The sequence below is a fragment of the Myotis brandtii genome, unplaced genomic scaffold (genome assembly GCF_000412655.1).
Source record: "Myotis brandtii unplaced genomic scaffold, ASM41265v1 scaffold181, whole genome shotgun sequence".
Lineage (NCBI taxonomy): Eukaryota > Metazoa > Chordata > Mammalia > Chiroptera > Vespertilionidae > Myotis > Myotis brandtii.
In genome coordinates, this window is record NW_005356712.1 from 3,218,758 (window position 1) to 3,232,220 (window position 13,463).

General features: G+C 57.3%; 1 long non-coding RNA gene across 1 annotated transcript in view; it reads right to left on the reverse strand.

The window, feature by feature from the left end:
- The window catches only part of LOC106725692, an 11,643-nt gene extending 514 nt beyond the window's left edge, over window positions 1-11,129 (reverse strand). The window contains exons 1-2 of the long non-coding RNA XR_001361618.1: window positions 11,118-11,129; window positions 127-132 (exon numbers count right to left, since the gene is read on the reverse strand). This is a non-coding gene — a long non-coding RNA (uncharacterized LOC106725692). The remainder of the gene's footprint in view (window positions 1-126; window positions 133-11,117) is intronic.
- Window positions 11,130-13,463: the final 2,334 nt, after the last annotated feature.

A 13,463-nucleotide genomic window follows, 5' to 3' on the forward strand; every position in this document is an offset into this window, starting at 1 on the left:
CCGAGCACTGACAGTTCCACTCTGTGCAGCTCTGGAACTCCCACCACAACCGCCAGGTCTCCTGCCAGCTAGTCTTGTAGTTCACCAATCGAGGCTGGTGTCTGGAGTTAGGGCCTCATGACGGACGTCACTCTCTAAGTTTGAGAATCCAGTTGATCTAATGCCTGAGGCTCTGGAGGGCAGGGATCCAGTCGCTCTTGCTGCCTGTGCTCATTTGAGTGCAGGATTTTCATACCATGTTGGATGACTGCCTTCCATTGGTCCTTAATAAGCCCTGAGGTGACTGAGGTTTGGGGACGCTACCCGAGACTCTAGCAAGTGACGGCTGAGTTAATAAGCATTTATTAGAAAACAATGGCGATTTGGCCAGCCGGCCCCTTCCAGCCTGAACTCACTATGACCCGGTATCCATGGTCCTCATCAAATCCACAGTCAGACCATTAGGACTTGCATTTGAAATTGTGACCACTCACAGCACCCGCCTGCCTGAGGCCGGGGGCTTTAACACTACTCACATTTAAAGGTGAAAATGAGAAAGTGTGGAGTAAATGTTAACCAGATACATTACAAAGAAACCTTGGAGCATGCTGAGAATTATGCTTGTTGGTTTTCCAGTTTGACTTCTTTTCTCGTAGAGTAACATCGAAGCCAAGAAAGATAAGATGGTTTTCCCTTTAGTGACCCGTGTAAATATGTATCTAGACTGTTTTTAAATGTTTCTTCACGGATGCTTCATCTGGCTCCAGGAGGCCTCTGTCACCTGTGTAAGTGGTATTTGGGCACTTTATATTTTTCTAAAAATGTGGTTTTGGAACCTGTACTCTAATAAATCATAAGTTTCTTTTTAAAATTTTTCCAAAGTTTTCTCCATTTAAGAAAAACCCTGTTATAAAAGTAGAACTTTTGCAATGTTAAAATATTAAATATTTGGATATAGTAACTTCTTTTCTCTTCCAATGAAAGCCAAGGTTTTTTTTTTTTATATATACAATGATTAATAAATGGAACTCCTCCGGGAACACCACATGAAGGGCCTGGCCGAGTTCGTCCCAGGACAGAGGCCCTGCCAGGCCCTGTCACAGAATGTCTCCCGTCTCTTCTGATGAAAAATTTGCTCTGCTGAAACTTCTGACATTGGTGAGTGGACAGGGTATCTTTAAACTGTGATTTTCCTGCCAAACCTGAGTTTCATAAGCTCGCGAGGAATCTTGCGAGTATCTGGTTATAATGGAAAGACTGCAGCTTTTCAGTTCTGTTAAAAGTGTGTGTTTGTAAAACGAGAACTTCAAAAGCTTTGAGGGAAGCCCAGGTTCTCGGTGTGTCGTTAACGTGGACCCGAAAGCTGCACGACATGCCGCCCGACCAGAATGTCCTGCCGAGTGCTGATGCTCCGCGATGTCACCGCGCGTCGTGCGGGAGGAAACTGTCGTGGGCTAGACGGTCTCCCGGGCCCTGCAGTGTGCTGCGGCGCGTTGTGACTCCAGGAGTGTGTGCTGCGCCTGCCTTCCTGGCGTCCCAGCTTGGGACGTCCCCCCGGACAGGCACACGTACGTGCCCGTGGTGTCCCAGGGTCCCGTGTGCACAGACCTCCTCTGGGAAACGCTGTCTCGGTGACACCAGTCACGCCCAACACTAATCTCTACCGTGTCGTTGTGAGACCAGTTCTGCCGAGCGTCACCCACCCAGTCGGATTCTGAAAGGCCGGCTTTTGTTGTCTCTGCCTGAACCCTGTCGTAGATCGCCATTGCAAGTGCATTTACCCAGCAACAGTGTTCCCTTGCGACAGCCAGCGCCCAGTCCTGTCGCCGAGTCAGTTTACTCTCTTTCCATACCTACTTAATGTCTAACTCACAACGTCAAATGTCGTGGTCTTCCCCGACGCGTTAGATGGAGTCGCGCCTCCATGTTCTGCTGCCAGCAGGTCCCTTTGCTATCAAGGGAGCTACTCCTTTCTCTCGGTCATGAACTTGAACTGCCAGCAACTTTTCATTTGAAAGATCTTGTGTCCATAATAATAATCAAGATGTTTGTCTGTTGTTTCTGGGAGGGAAGGGGAGACAGTTCACCTCGAGGAAATGAGGAACCCGTCACGTGGCAGTTGATTTTTGAAAACACTAATGGCTGTGTTGCATGCATCACTTTGTCTTGCTTGCTTCCTTTGAGCCAGGCACTGGCCTGCACTGTGGTGGCCCTCACAGCAACCCTGTAAGGCAGGGCCGGCGGGTGACGATTTGTCTGGCCTGCACATGGTCTCAGTCATATATTCTTCTCTGTTTTTAAAAACGTACAAACATCCTGAGCTCGAGGGCTGTACAGAAGCAGGCGCAGGCCGGATGCGGCCCCCGGGCCATCGTTTGCTGACCCCGGCCGAGGGGTGGGCCTGCCTGGCATTCCGCTCGCTGTACAGACGGGGAATCGCGCACCCTGCTTGTTTGTAGGTGGGAAACCTGGCATTTGACAGCCACACTACCGACTACCTCGCAATGTTTTTATCCTTTGCCTTGCAGCAACTTTAACTTCTTACCTTTCACTTCTGAAATTTAGAATCAAGAGAAAAGGACATTCCTGCGGTGATTCAAATGATGTGCAATTATAGCATAAATGTACTATGGCCATTTAGCAATGATTGTATTAGGGTAATGCTACTTCTGTAATAAATAGACCTAAAAATATTGGATGGCTCACACACAAAAGAACTTTCTTGCTGGAGTAACGGGGCAGGGGAATGGGTGGGTGGGGCGGCCCTGGGGCAGTCACAGAGCCACTGCCTGTGTGCTTGCAGGAGCCCCTGAGCCCATCTCCATCCAGCCTGCAGGGGATCAAGCCTGGGGGGGACTTGCCTGAGGGGGTTCTGGGAGCCGAGGCAGCAGCAGAACTTGCCACTTCCACTCACACTCCCCAGGGGCTGGGAATCAGAAGAGCAATGTGGCTAGCAGCTGCTGTCCACATCTCCTGCCTGGGTGTGCTCCTCCCAGGCGGGACACGCCTGCTTCCCGGGGAGGCGGCCTTACCCCTCCTGTGCTTTAAAGGTTGACCTTTCTCGGTCCGTCCAGGTTGCATACCAGCTTGCTTATATTTCTTGTAAGCAAGCCCCTCTTCCCTCTCCCATTATCCCATCTTCCATCTGTTAGGCACCTCTCTGCTTCCGGGCTGTGGAGAACAGAAACATGCTGGTCCATGTCTCTCTCCAAGAGCTGTCAGTTTTCAGAGACATCCAAGCATTCGACTTGGAGGTCCAGCCGGAAGTCTTGAATGGCCGGAGAGACTGTGTGCTGGGGCTCAGCCAGGTCCCCTGGCCTTAGCTGACACTGTCCCCGGAAACTTCAGCTCTGCTCACGGGCCAGTGATCTGTTTGGTGTGGGTCGCTGGGCGGGGCCACAGTTCTGCGTTGGGTTGAGTCTGCTCACGCTCTGCTGTGGGACCTGGACCTCATCATGTGGAAAACACCATGAGCAGAGCCTGGAATAAGTGTGTGTGTGTGTGTGTGTGTGTGTGTGTGTGTGTGTTGGGGGGTGTGAGTGGTTAGACTTGAGGCGGCCACAGGGGTAACGTGTGGCTGTTCAGACCCCACCTGGCTGGGAAGCAGGCGCTCATCCCCGCAGTCTGGTTGGCATCATGTTCAATGAAACAGGCTTTCCTTGTGCTTGTTTTTGGAGCGGGGGGAGGGGGTGGCTTTTCTTTCTTGTAGACCTCGGTGGGATGGAAAGTGAGCTCCGGGAGTCAGCATTCACACTTCCTCCCGTCTGTGTCCACAGCGGCTGACACATAAGAGGCGGGCGGATGCTTCTAGAATGTGAGGTGAAGTCATTTACCGTCCCGTGAGCAAAACACTCCTTGCCAAAAGCACAAACATGTCACCCTGTGTCAGAGCTCACTGTCTCCCGGGCCTTTATTCTGTGCCAGCCCTGGATCCACTTGAAATGATCCCAATTGGACACGAGAGGAAACTGAAGCTCAGAGAAGTTGAGTGGTTTGCCCAAGATGGCACAGCAGCTGAGGAACAGGGCCCAGGTCCCCACCCAGCTCTGCTGGCTGCAAACCCAGCTGCTCTTTCCAGCTGGGCACGCAGCGCCCCTGTCCTCCTGGAAGTCAGACATTGAAACCTACCCTCAAGGTGGTGGCTCTTGGAGGTGGGGCCTCTGGGAGGTGATGAGGTCCTGAGGCGACGCCCTCCCCATGGGATTAGTGTGCTTATAAAAGGGGCCCCAGAGGCCCTCACCCCCCGCCGTGAGGACACAGCAGAGGCTGCCACCTAGGAGCCAGGAAGCGGGCCCTCAGCAGACCCCAAATCTGCCGGCGCCTTCACCTTGGGCTCCCCAGGCTCCAGGACGGTGAGTAACCCATGCGTCTAAGCCGCAGCCTATGGTACTTTTGCTGCAGCAGCCTGAGCAGATTAAGATAACCAGTTCCTGCGCAGAGTTCAGCTTCTTTTTCCTGGAAACGTCTAGAATACGGCAGCTCTCCCTTACAGAGGTGTGGACAGTTTCCAGGGATCGTGCTGAGACAGGTTCAGCGAGTGCAGTTTGGTTGAGTTAGCGAGCCCCAGAAAGGTGGACTCGGGGCACACACTTTGTGACCTTTTGTCAGAGCACGACTTACTCGTGTGCACGTCGGCATTTTGCCTTTCCAGGGATCAGTAGCTGCCAGGCAGAGATGTTCAGAGGACATAGACTGAGGGTTTGTGTTGGTTTCCTGGCTTCTCAATCATGTATTGATATGAGTGTGTTATTGAGCAGCAGCTAAGATGTCCCCCGTGTGTGCTAGGACTTCCACCTCCCTTGTTTCTTCATCACTCCCCGAACTCATCTGAGCACCATTTACCATTTGTTAGTCACTGGAGCTGGGTTTCGCCCTCCGCTGGGGGCTGGGGGTGGACAAGCTGCTGCTGAGCAGAGGGCGGGTTCCGGGTCCGAGGTGCGCAGGTCTGTGACCTGTGGAGCTGTGAGCCCTGCGGGAGGGAGGCAGAAGTCCCCCGGCACAGCATCGTGCCGCAGTAAGAGAGACACACAGATGGTTCCGGAGGGAGGGAGGGTGATGGGCCTGGGGCAGGTGTTCTGCCGTTTTATCTGGTGGTGATAGACTCTGCTGAGTGCACAGCGCAGCAAGGCTCGTTCGGGATGAGCCGCCCGCAGTCTAGATTGCACAGCAGCCCCAAGCGGACGCCCCCACCAGCCTGAAAGGCTCACTAGCTTCGGCACTCCGAGGCCTGCCAAGAGAAGGCTGTGCTGGGCAGGGAGCACCCAGAGCCCGGAGGGACCAAGCCACCACACAAGATGGCCCAGGTGTCCTGCCAGCTGGTCACGGACCCCAGGCTGTGCTGTCCTCTCCGAGCAGCCCGTGTTCCCATTTGGGAACGAGGGAGAGGGAGAGTGGGAATTTTCCATCCTCCGTCCCCGGGTGACTCAGAAGAGAGCAAAGCCTGTTCCAAGCTTGTTCTATTACTTCTGTCATTTCTCTCGCTGAGCCGCGAAGAGCAAAGGCTGGGAGAGGTCTGTCTGCCCCACACCCTTGCCTGGTCCCATGTTCTCACAACCTGCTTCCCTTTGCACCTCCAAAGCCTGGCATCTGCCCAGGCCCACAGTTGCCTGGAAATGCCATCTCTCTGTTGTCATTCTGTGTTACATGAAAATGCCGCTGCCCCTCGGTGGCCCGATGTCGAGGGGGGTCAGAGGCTTGGGCACGAGGTCTTGGTCGCGCAGTGCTGCCTGTGGATGTGCCACAAATCCACAAGAACAGCAGGCTGGGAAGGGCACGCGAGGGCGGCCACGCCTTCCGAAACGCTGTCTTTGGGAGTCATATGCGTATCAACGTGGACCCCTCGGTTCCTGTAAGTGACTCGGAGAAAACGGGCACAGCTCCTCTCCTCTTGTCGTCCCCCGTGGCCAGGACCCACTGTCTCTCACTTCAGGCCTAGAACCGTCCGAGTTGGGAAGGACTTGCCATTTCCCCCATCGTGGCTGTTTCGGGCACATGGAGGAGGGGGACTCACTGGGTAAATAAACCGGAGGGGTCTTAGGAGGGAATCCATTACGTGGCCTCACCCTGCTTGGAAAGTGCTGCTCGGGGAAGCAGGGCCCTCCCGCTCCAGAGGGCCTGCCAGTGAGGATTGCAGATGAAGCTCCTGTTCCCGTGGAAATGAGGGCGGGCTCACCCCCCATCGCCAGGGCAGCTTGCACCTGGGGTGCCTGCTTAGCAGCCCTTTCTCCTTCATTCTTACGAGTAGAACCGGAGTCTGTTCTGGCAGCCGGACCTAGCTCCAGGATATAGACTAACTATGAGAGGTTGAAGCAGGCATGGCTAGCGAGTCTGCCATACACTGCAGAAACAGTGTGGTAAGATTTGGCCCCTGATGAAGGAAGAGAACATTTTCTCTTTGCCTCCTTCCTGATGTGAATATTGTCAAGAGACAATGTGATGTCTGGTGCTGCTGCAGCCACATTGCAGCCATGAGGGGAAGGCCCCAAGAATTTCAGAAATGCCAGCCTGGAGCCCCCACTGGCTGAATTTGTGTGCCAGCCCTAGGAATGCCCCCTCCAACTTCTTGATAAGAGGGCTAATGCCCGTCTGTGATGTTTACACCAAGCATTCTTCACGCGCAGATACTGAACCTAAATCGTGCTCTGTGACTGTATCATCGCATACATAAGTGCTCATGAGCACAGAGAGCTTAGTACATGTCCTCCTGCCGCGACTGCCCATCTTGAATCCTTTCCCTGTTTACTTTCCAATCAAATATCCGGAATCCTTGAGGAGAAGTTTTGCGGTGAAAGCGTAGATTCCAGGGAACCGGAGGCCAGAGGAGCCCCCGTGGGGAGAGCCATCTGTCTCCTCCTGTCAGTCTTCCTGTTAGATGATGTCGGACTCTCTTCAACGTTTCAAACACCTAACATAGGAAATGTGCTCGTACATGGATTACTTTCCGATATACCACGGTGCCCACACAAACAGCGAGGTTTTGTTTCCGTTCATCATCTGCGTATGAGACACCGATTCTTCCGGGGACTAAAGACACCGCTCAGGCAGGCCCGCGCTCCCGCCAAGCGCACAACACTGCAGACTGCTCCTTGGCCAGGAAGACTGAACTCATTTGTCCAGGGACCTCGGCTGAACCCTAATTATAGCCACTGCTGGTGGAAGATTCCAGGTCCCTTCTCCCTGCAGGCGGGTGTGGCCTCCATGCCGGGGTTCCCTGGTCCGATGACCGATAGGATGGCCTAACATGCCCCAGTTGGGGCCTCCGGCCCCCTGCTCCTCAGCTGCCTGCACGGCTTCCCCGGCTTTCCCTGGGGCATGGCTCAGAGCACTCATTGCCCCGCTGGAGCTGCACCCGCTCCTGCTCCTGCTCCCCCCCTGCATGTCAGACACGGGAGAGGCTGCTGGGCGTCCCAGACAGCGGAGAAGGATGTTCCAGAAAGGAGGCTGAGTGGGCAGAGAAGGGAAACTTGTGAGGGGCGTTCATTGTAGGCCTTCCTTTCAATGAAACTAGCTGCGCACTGTCTCCTCTGCCCCCCAGCCCCCAGCAAGCTTCCCCTTCAGTGAATCGTTTTGGGGCTCCTCCCCTTGCATCACCTGAGGAGGGTCCAGCAGGGAGGTTATGGGGTCAGAAATGGAGTGAGCAGCCCTGTGTTAACTGAGAGCCATCAGACTGGAGGGCGCCAGGTCCCCCTCCCTGCACCCAAGTGCCTGGGGACAGGGCAAGGCTGCACTTTAGGGGTCACGTCACCCCTCCTGGAGCCGGCAAGAGGCCCTGGTCCTGCGGTGAGGTCCGCCGAGTGTGGTGTCCATCACAGTGGGAAACACATGGGCAACGCCTGGATCAGGTCACCAGCCGGTGCGTCACCGTGCAGAGTCACTCCATAATGGGGGGTGGGGGCCCGGGAGGGGAGCATCCCCAGTTCCCCCGGTACCTGCTCCCAGCCAGGACATCAGCAGAGCCTCAGAATCCACCGAGGGACCTTTTCACACGGACAGCCAAGGCAAGTCCCCAGAGGACCTGTGCTGAGATGAAGCTCGGGGGGTCTGTGGGAAGACCCGGAGGAAGACCAGAAAACCGGCCTGGGCCCCCTTGGAAGTCCTTGCTCCTGGAGGGGCTGCCTCATCCAGGAGGTGAAGATGGCACCCACCCTGGTGGTGGGGTCGGTGCCTCTAAAAAAACACATCATGCCCTGACTGGTTTTGTTCAGTGGATAGAGCATTGGCCTACGGACCGAAGGGTCCCGGGTTCGATTCCAGTCAAGGGCATGTACCTTGGTTGCGGGCACATCCCTAGTAGGGGGTGTGCAGGAGGCAGCTGATCGATGTTTCTCTCTCGTCGATGTTTCTAACTCTCTATCCCTCTCCCTTCCTCTCTGTAAAAAATCAATAAAATATATTAAAAACAAACAAAACAAAAAAACACATCATGTAACCCTCATGCTACTCTGCAGAGTGGATGCTATGCCTGTTAACCCATTTGACAGATGCAGGAACTGAGGCTCAGCGAGGCTGCACCGACTTGCCCAAGGCCTCAAGGAAAAGACACAGAAAGAAACAGATGGTGGAGGATGGCCCCCCAGTGGGATGGTGCCGGCCGGTTTCCCAGGTGGGTGCCAGGTTCCCAGGTGGGGAGCCCCACTGACCTGCATTGGGTCTGATTCCCACCCCAAACCCTAGGGGGCAGCAGAGCTCCAGAATTGACCGTGCACTTCACAGTGGACCAGATAGTGGCTCAAATGCTGCTTCTGTTCCTGAGTGAGCGCCGAAGTCCTTCAACCTGGAGATGGGTCTCCGTTGTTTGTGGGCGAGTTGGAAGAATGGAACATCTTCAGAGAGTGCCTCTCACTGCATCATGGGCAACACCGCGTCTGGGGCCAGGTCCTTTTACCGTTGTCCTGGTTTCATGGAAGTCCACCCAGAGGCCAAGAGAAGCAACGGGAGTTCCCCAGGCCCCATGGCCAGTAAGCGGCCGGGCGGGACCGGAACCCAGGTCATCCAGCTGCCGCAGAACTGCCTCCGAAATGGCCTGGGACTCGGTGGCAGCTCGACAGGACGCACCCACTGCTGTCTGTCGCTTCAGTGGCAGGTCAGGTCAGTTCATGGGCTGTGGGCACTGCTGTTAGCATAAGGCTATTGACAAGGCTCACCAGGGAGGGAGGGTGCCCCCCACCGAGTACTCACCCAGCTGCCAGCACATGACAATTCTGTCATTTACAAAAAGCCTGCTGCAGTCTAGACACTTCTACCAGGCGGAGGTGTGTTCTCTAACTGAGAATAGCTTCCGAGGCCTGACGGGAGCCGCTTTCTGGTGACATCAGAGCAGCAGCCCCCTCGCTCACAGCCAGGAGAGGGGCTTTTCTCCGGCTTAGCAACAACAGTCACTGCAGGCTCCACGGCCCCCCTGGAAGGCTGCCCTGAGCCTGGGGCCTTGATGGAGGTGTAGGGCCAGGCCAGGGGACCCCCAAGGTGAGCGGGCTTTATCTTCAGTCTGGAGTCTCTCTGTCACGTCTACCCTTCCCTACCACCCACTGTTTGCTGAATGCTGGCCATCTGGCCTCACCAGCGGGGCCCGGACAAAGGGCAGAGGTCAGCCCGGGGACTATACTTTCCCCAGCAGTGGAAGACATGGGTGCCTCTGTCCTGGTCACCCCTGCCTCATCGTCACCTGGGGGGACCCTAACAAGTGTGAACCAGCCCCCACTCCGCCACTGCACCCCGCCCACTGGGGTTCGAAAACCCACCCGCTTTGGAACTCTGGGTCTCAGGAAGGAGAACTGCGAGCACCTTTCTCAAGGCCCCAGCGGGTGACCCCTGACGGGAGTGAAGGTAAGTTCTGGGGGGAGAATAAAGACTGCGTGTAACTGAGGTTGGACTGCGGTTCCTGCCAGGAGCTGGCAGCTTCAGTCAGGTGTCAGTGGGGCCGGGGAGGGAGGGAGGAAAGGGCCAGGGAGAGTTTGGGTGTGCTCCTGGCATGTTCCTGGGCGTTTGCGGTTCTGTATTGCTTGCGTTTGTGCACAGGCCTGTGTGCATGAAGCGGGGCACCATGCTTTCCTGCTGCTGGGGCGAGCTTGAGGGTAACTGGCTGCACGAGATTTTGACCTTTTTCTGTATTGTTCGGGTTTGTGCACAGGCCTGTGTGCATGAAGCGGGCACCATGCTTTCCTGCTGCTGGGGGGAGCTTGAGGGTAACTGGCTGCACGAGATTTTGACCTTGCACCCTGGCTCCACGAAACTTAGCCCCCTCGGCCTCAGTTTCCCCTTTCCTGTGGCGTGGTTTTACCTTCTCACATCTAGTAGGAGCCTGACAAGGCATCTTGGAGACATCACAACCGACTTGCAGAGCCCAGGTGCTGGCCACGCACTGTCTTCAAAGAAGGACAAAGGCCAGAGAAGAGAGACCACTTGCCCAGGGTCACGGCGACATTCTCCGCAGACCCTGGTGTTCCCTGCGCCAGGATTGTCCCTGCACTGAGAGGCCGCAAATGCTCTGTGATCCAACGAGGTGGAGGGGAGGCGACTGGCGGCCCAGAAGCAGCTCGGGGTGCCGCCTGTGAGCCGTCCCTCTGGCTCCGCGCCCTCAGGACCAATGTGGCCCTCGCCTCGGGCACGGGGTTAATGAGCTATGACTTTCAGCGCAGCTGCCAAGAGCCTGGGCTCAGCTCAAGGTCACACTGCAGGCACTCTCCGGCCCAGGCACGTGATACCAGGCGGCAGGGGCGTCCCCTCGCCCTGACGTGACCGTGACCGTTGGTTCTCCACCCAGGAGGCACCTGTCCACAAACACCTGGGCCTTCTCCCCCCACAAGCCTCCCAGGGGGCGCCCCAGCGGCCTCATTCGCACGCAGCCGCGGGGCAGTGGCTCTCCAACCTGTCAGTGTATTGGAATCCCCGCGGGGGGGGACACTGATGCCACTAAAGTGGGGCCTGGGGTCTGAGCACTAGAGAGACTTCAGCCCACAGCGCCGCTTCTAACTCTGCATATGCATCTCCAGGGAACATTCTGCTCTCGACTTTCTGAATCCAAAGCAATGAGTCTCCTGACCCACCTTCCTGACTAGCAAATAAAAGCTCAGCGTGAGCGGCATGGAGGCACCCCCCTCTGCCGCTTGGTAGACAGGACAGGGGACTGTGCCGTCTGTCACCAGCCCCAACCCTGGCCACTCAGGATGCTCACTGCAGGATCTGAGCCCAGAGTCCCCCTAGGCGTTTCAGGACAGCCCAGGGCGGCCCCCGGTGCCCTTACACTCTGCCCCGGTCACCTGGTGACTGAGGTCCCCTGAGGGATGCCTCCTTCCTGGCGCCCAGCTCCTGGCCCCCGCCCCCCAGCATGTGGTCTCCTGTTCACTCTGACCCGCAAGCCCACAGGGGCCTACGTGCCCGAGTTCACTCCTCCCTGCGCCGCCTCCCTCTCCCCAGAAACCACAGGCCCTCTCTGCACCCTGGGACATCCGGTGGCTGGGCTTGAGGCCAGGTTTCATGAAGGCTGTGAGGCCCGGGCTCTGGCAGGCCGAGGGACAGGCACCAAACAGTCCTCGTGACAAGCTGAGCACAGCCTCCCCTGCAGACCGTCCCCCGGCACGTCAGCTGCTGCCGGGACCTGCCCTCCACCCACCAAGACGTGGCCAGAACATGCGACTGTCCCTGAGCTGGTCAGTGACCAGTGTCTGGGTCCTGGTGACAGAGCCCCCTCCGTGGGCCAGCTCCATGTAAGTAAGCACTTCATGTGAAGCCTCATGAAATGGACCCATTTCACAGATGGAGACCCAGGATTCTAGGGTGTAAGTAGGCACTTCATGTGAAGCCTCATGGACCCATTTCACAGATGGAGACCCAGGATTCTAGGGGGAAGGTCATAGCCTAAAGCCAAAGACAGGGTCTGAACCCAGACCTCCAACTTCACCCCCAACCTCTACAGCAGAGGTTCTCAAATTGGAGACATAAAAAGCACCCCAGCGAGTCTATCTCTGTGGGCCCCAGGAGCCTGCATTTTTATACAAGAACGCAAAAGACCCTGACATCAATGGCTGGGGGTCAGCCTTGGCGAGTCCCGCCCCCTCCCCCAGTTCCCACCTGCTCGGAGGCTCAGGACCTAGTCTAGCCTCAGCCCAGCCAGGCTCGTCCTTGCTGCATGCCCTTGACCCTCTGAACTGCTTCCTGGGTGAAAACGAGGGTTGAGCTAGCCAGTTCTGAGGGGTTCTTCATTGTGCCTTGAGTCTCCCCCTTGGCTCCCACCCACTGCAATGCGGGGAGGGGGGGCTTCTCCCCCAGCAGGCCCCCCACCGGTCAGTGACCTCTGCCCTGGATTTCCACCTGCCGCTACATGCAGTCGGCCCGATGCCCCCAAAGCATCCCCCGACGGCCCTGGAGTCGCTGGCAGGGGCTTCCTCTGCCCTCGGCCTCCTGCCTTTGCCTGCACACCTGCTTCTTCCTTCATGAAGGGCAGAGCTGGCCGGCCCACCCTGTCTCAGCCGCCCCAGGAGAGCGCTCAGGCCTCCGAGTGGCCGGCTGGGAAGTGCACCATCAGCAGGCGCGGGTCCTGGGCTCTGCGGAGTCAGCACTGCCAGGCGGCAGGGCTCCCCACCTCTGCCTCTTACCCACGGCCGCCGAGTGGCCAGCTGAGAAGTGCACCGTCAGCAGGCGTGGGCCCTGGGCTCTGCGGAGTCAGCACTGCCAGCCGGGGCTCCCCACCTCTGCCTCTTACCCACGGCCCCCAGGCCTGCCCCGCCCACCCACCGCAGTCTGCCCGAGCTGGCCCAAATGGTGGGTGCCTGCTGCCTCCTCTCCCAGGTAAGTCCCAAATTATTGACTGCGCCAGCTCTGAACCCCAACATATATTTATCATCCTGCCTCGCAGGCACTCAGCCGGGTCTCGCCCTACCGCAGGCGTCCCAGGCGTGAAGGGAGAAGGGAGAGGGGGACATGGCTGTGCCCGCCCCATCCTCACCCTCTGGCTGGGGTGCTGAGCTGAGCCAGGCCAGTGGCACTGCCCTGCTGACAGCTGCCCGGTGGTCCCTGAGGTCACCTGCACACTGGAGGGGGCCTCCCGCAGGCCACGCAGCCAGGGACAGCGAGTGATAGCAGAGAATGTGCCAGAACCTGGCCTTCCTCAGGGTCCGCGCTCGTTTGTGGCCACAGAGGTGGCCTTTTGGGGAGGGGTCTCCCAGGTGTGGACTCCGTCACCACAGGTGCCTGGGGCTAGGAGAAGCCAGCGACTCAGTCCAAAGGGCCTCTAACACCCCGCACAGTCCTGGACGCCAGCCCGCCACCCCTTTCACAGAGGGTTTGGGGGACTTGCTGAAGGGGTGTCATGTGAGCACACCCAGCCCCCCTCCTCTGCCCCAGACTTTTGGGGTGGCGCCGTTTCTTCGTGTGCGGTCCTCGGGCGACCTGCATCAGAAACGATTTGGATCCCTGTCACAAGTGCACATTCCTGGGCGCTCAGCTCCTTGTTCTTACAATGGGGTGTGAAGAGCACACCCACAGCGCTC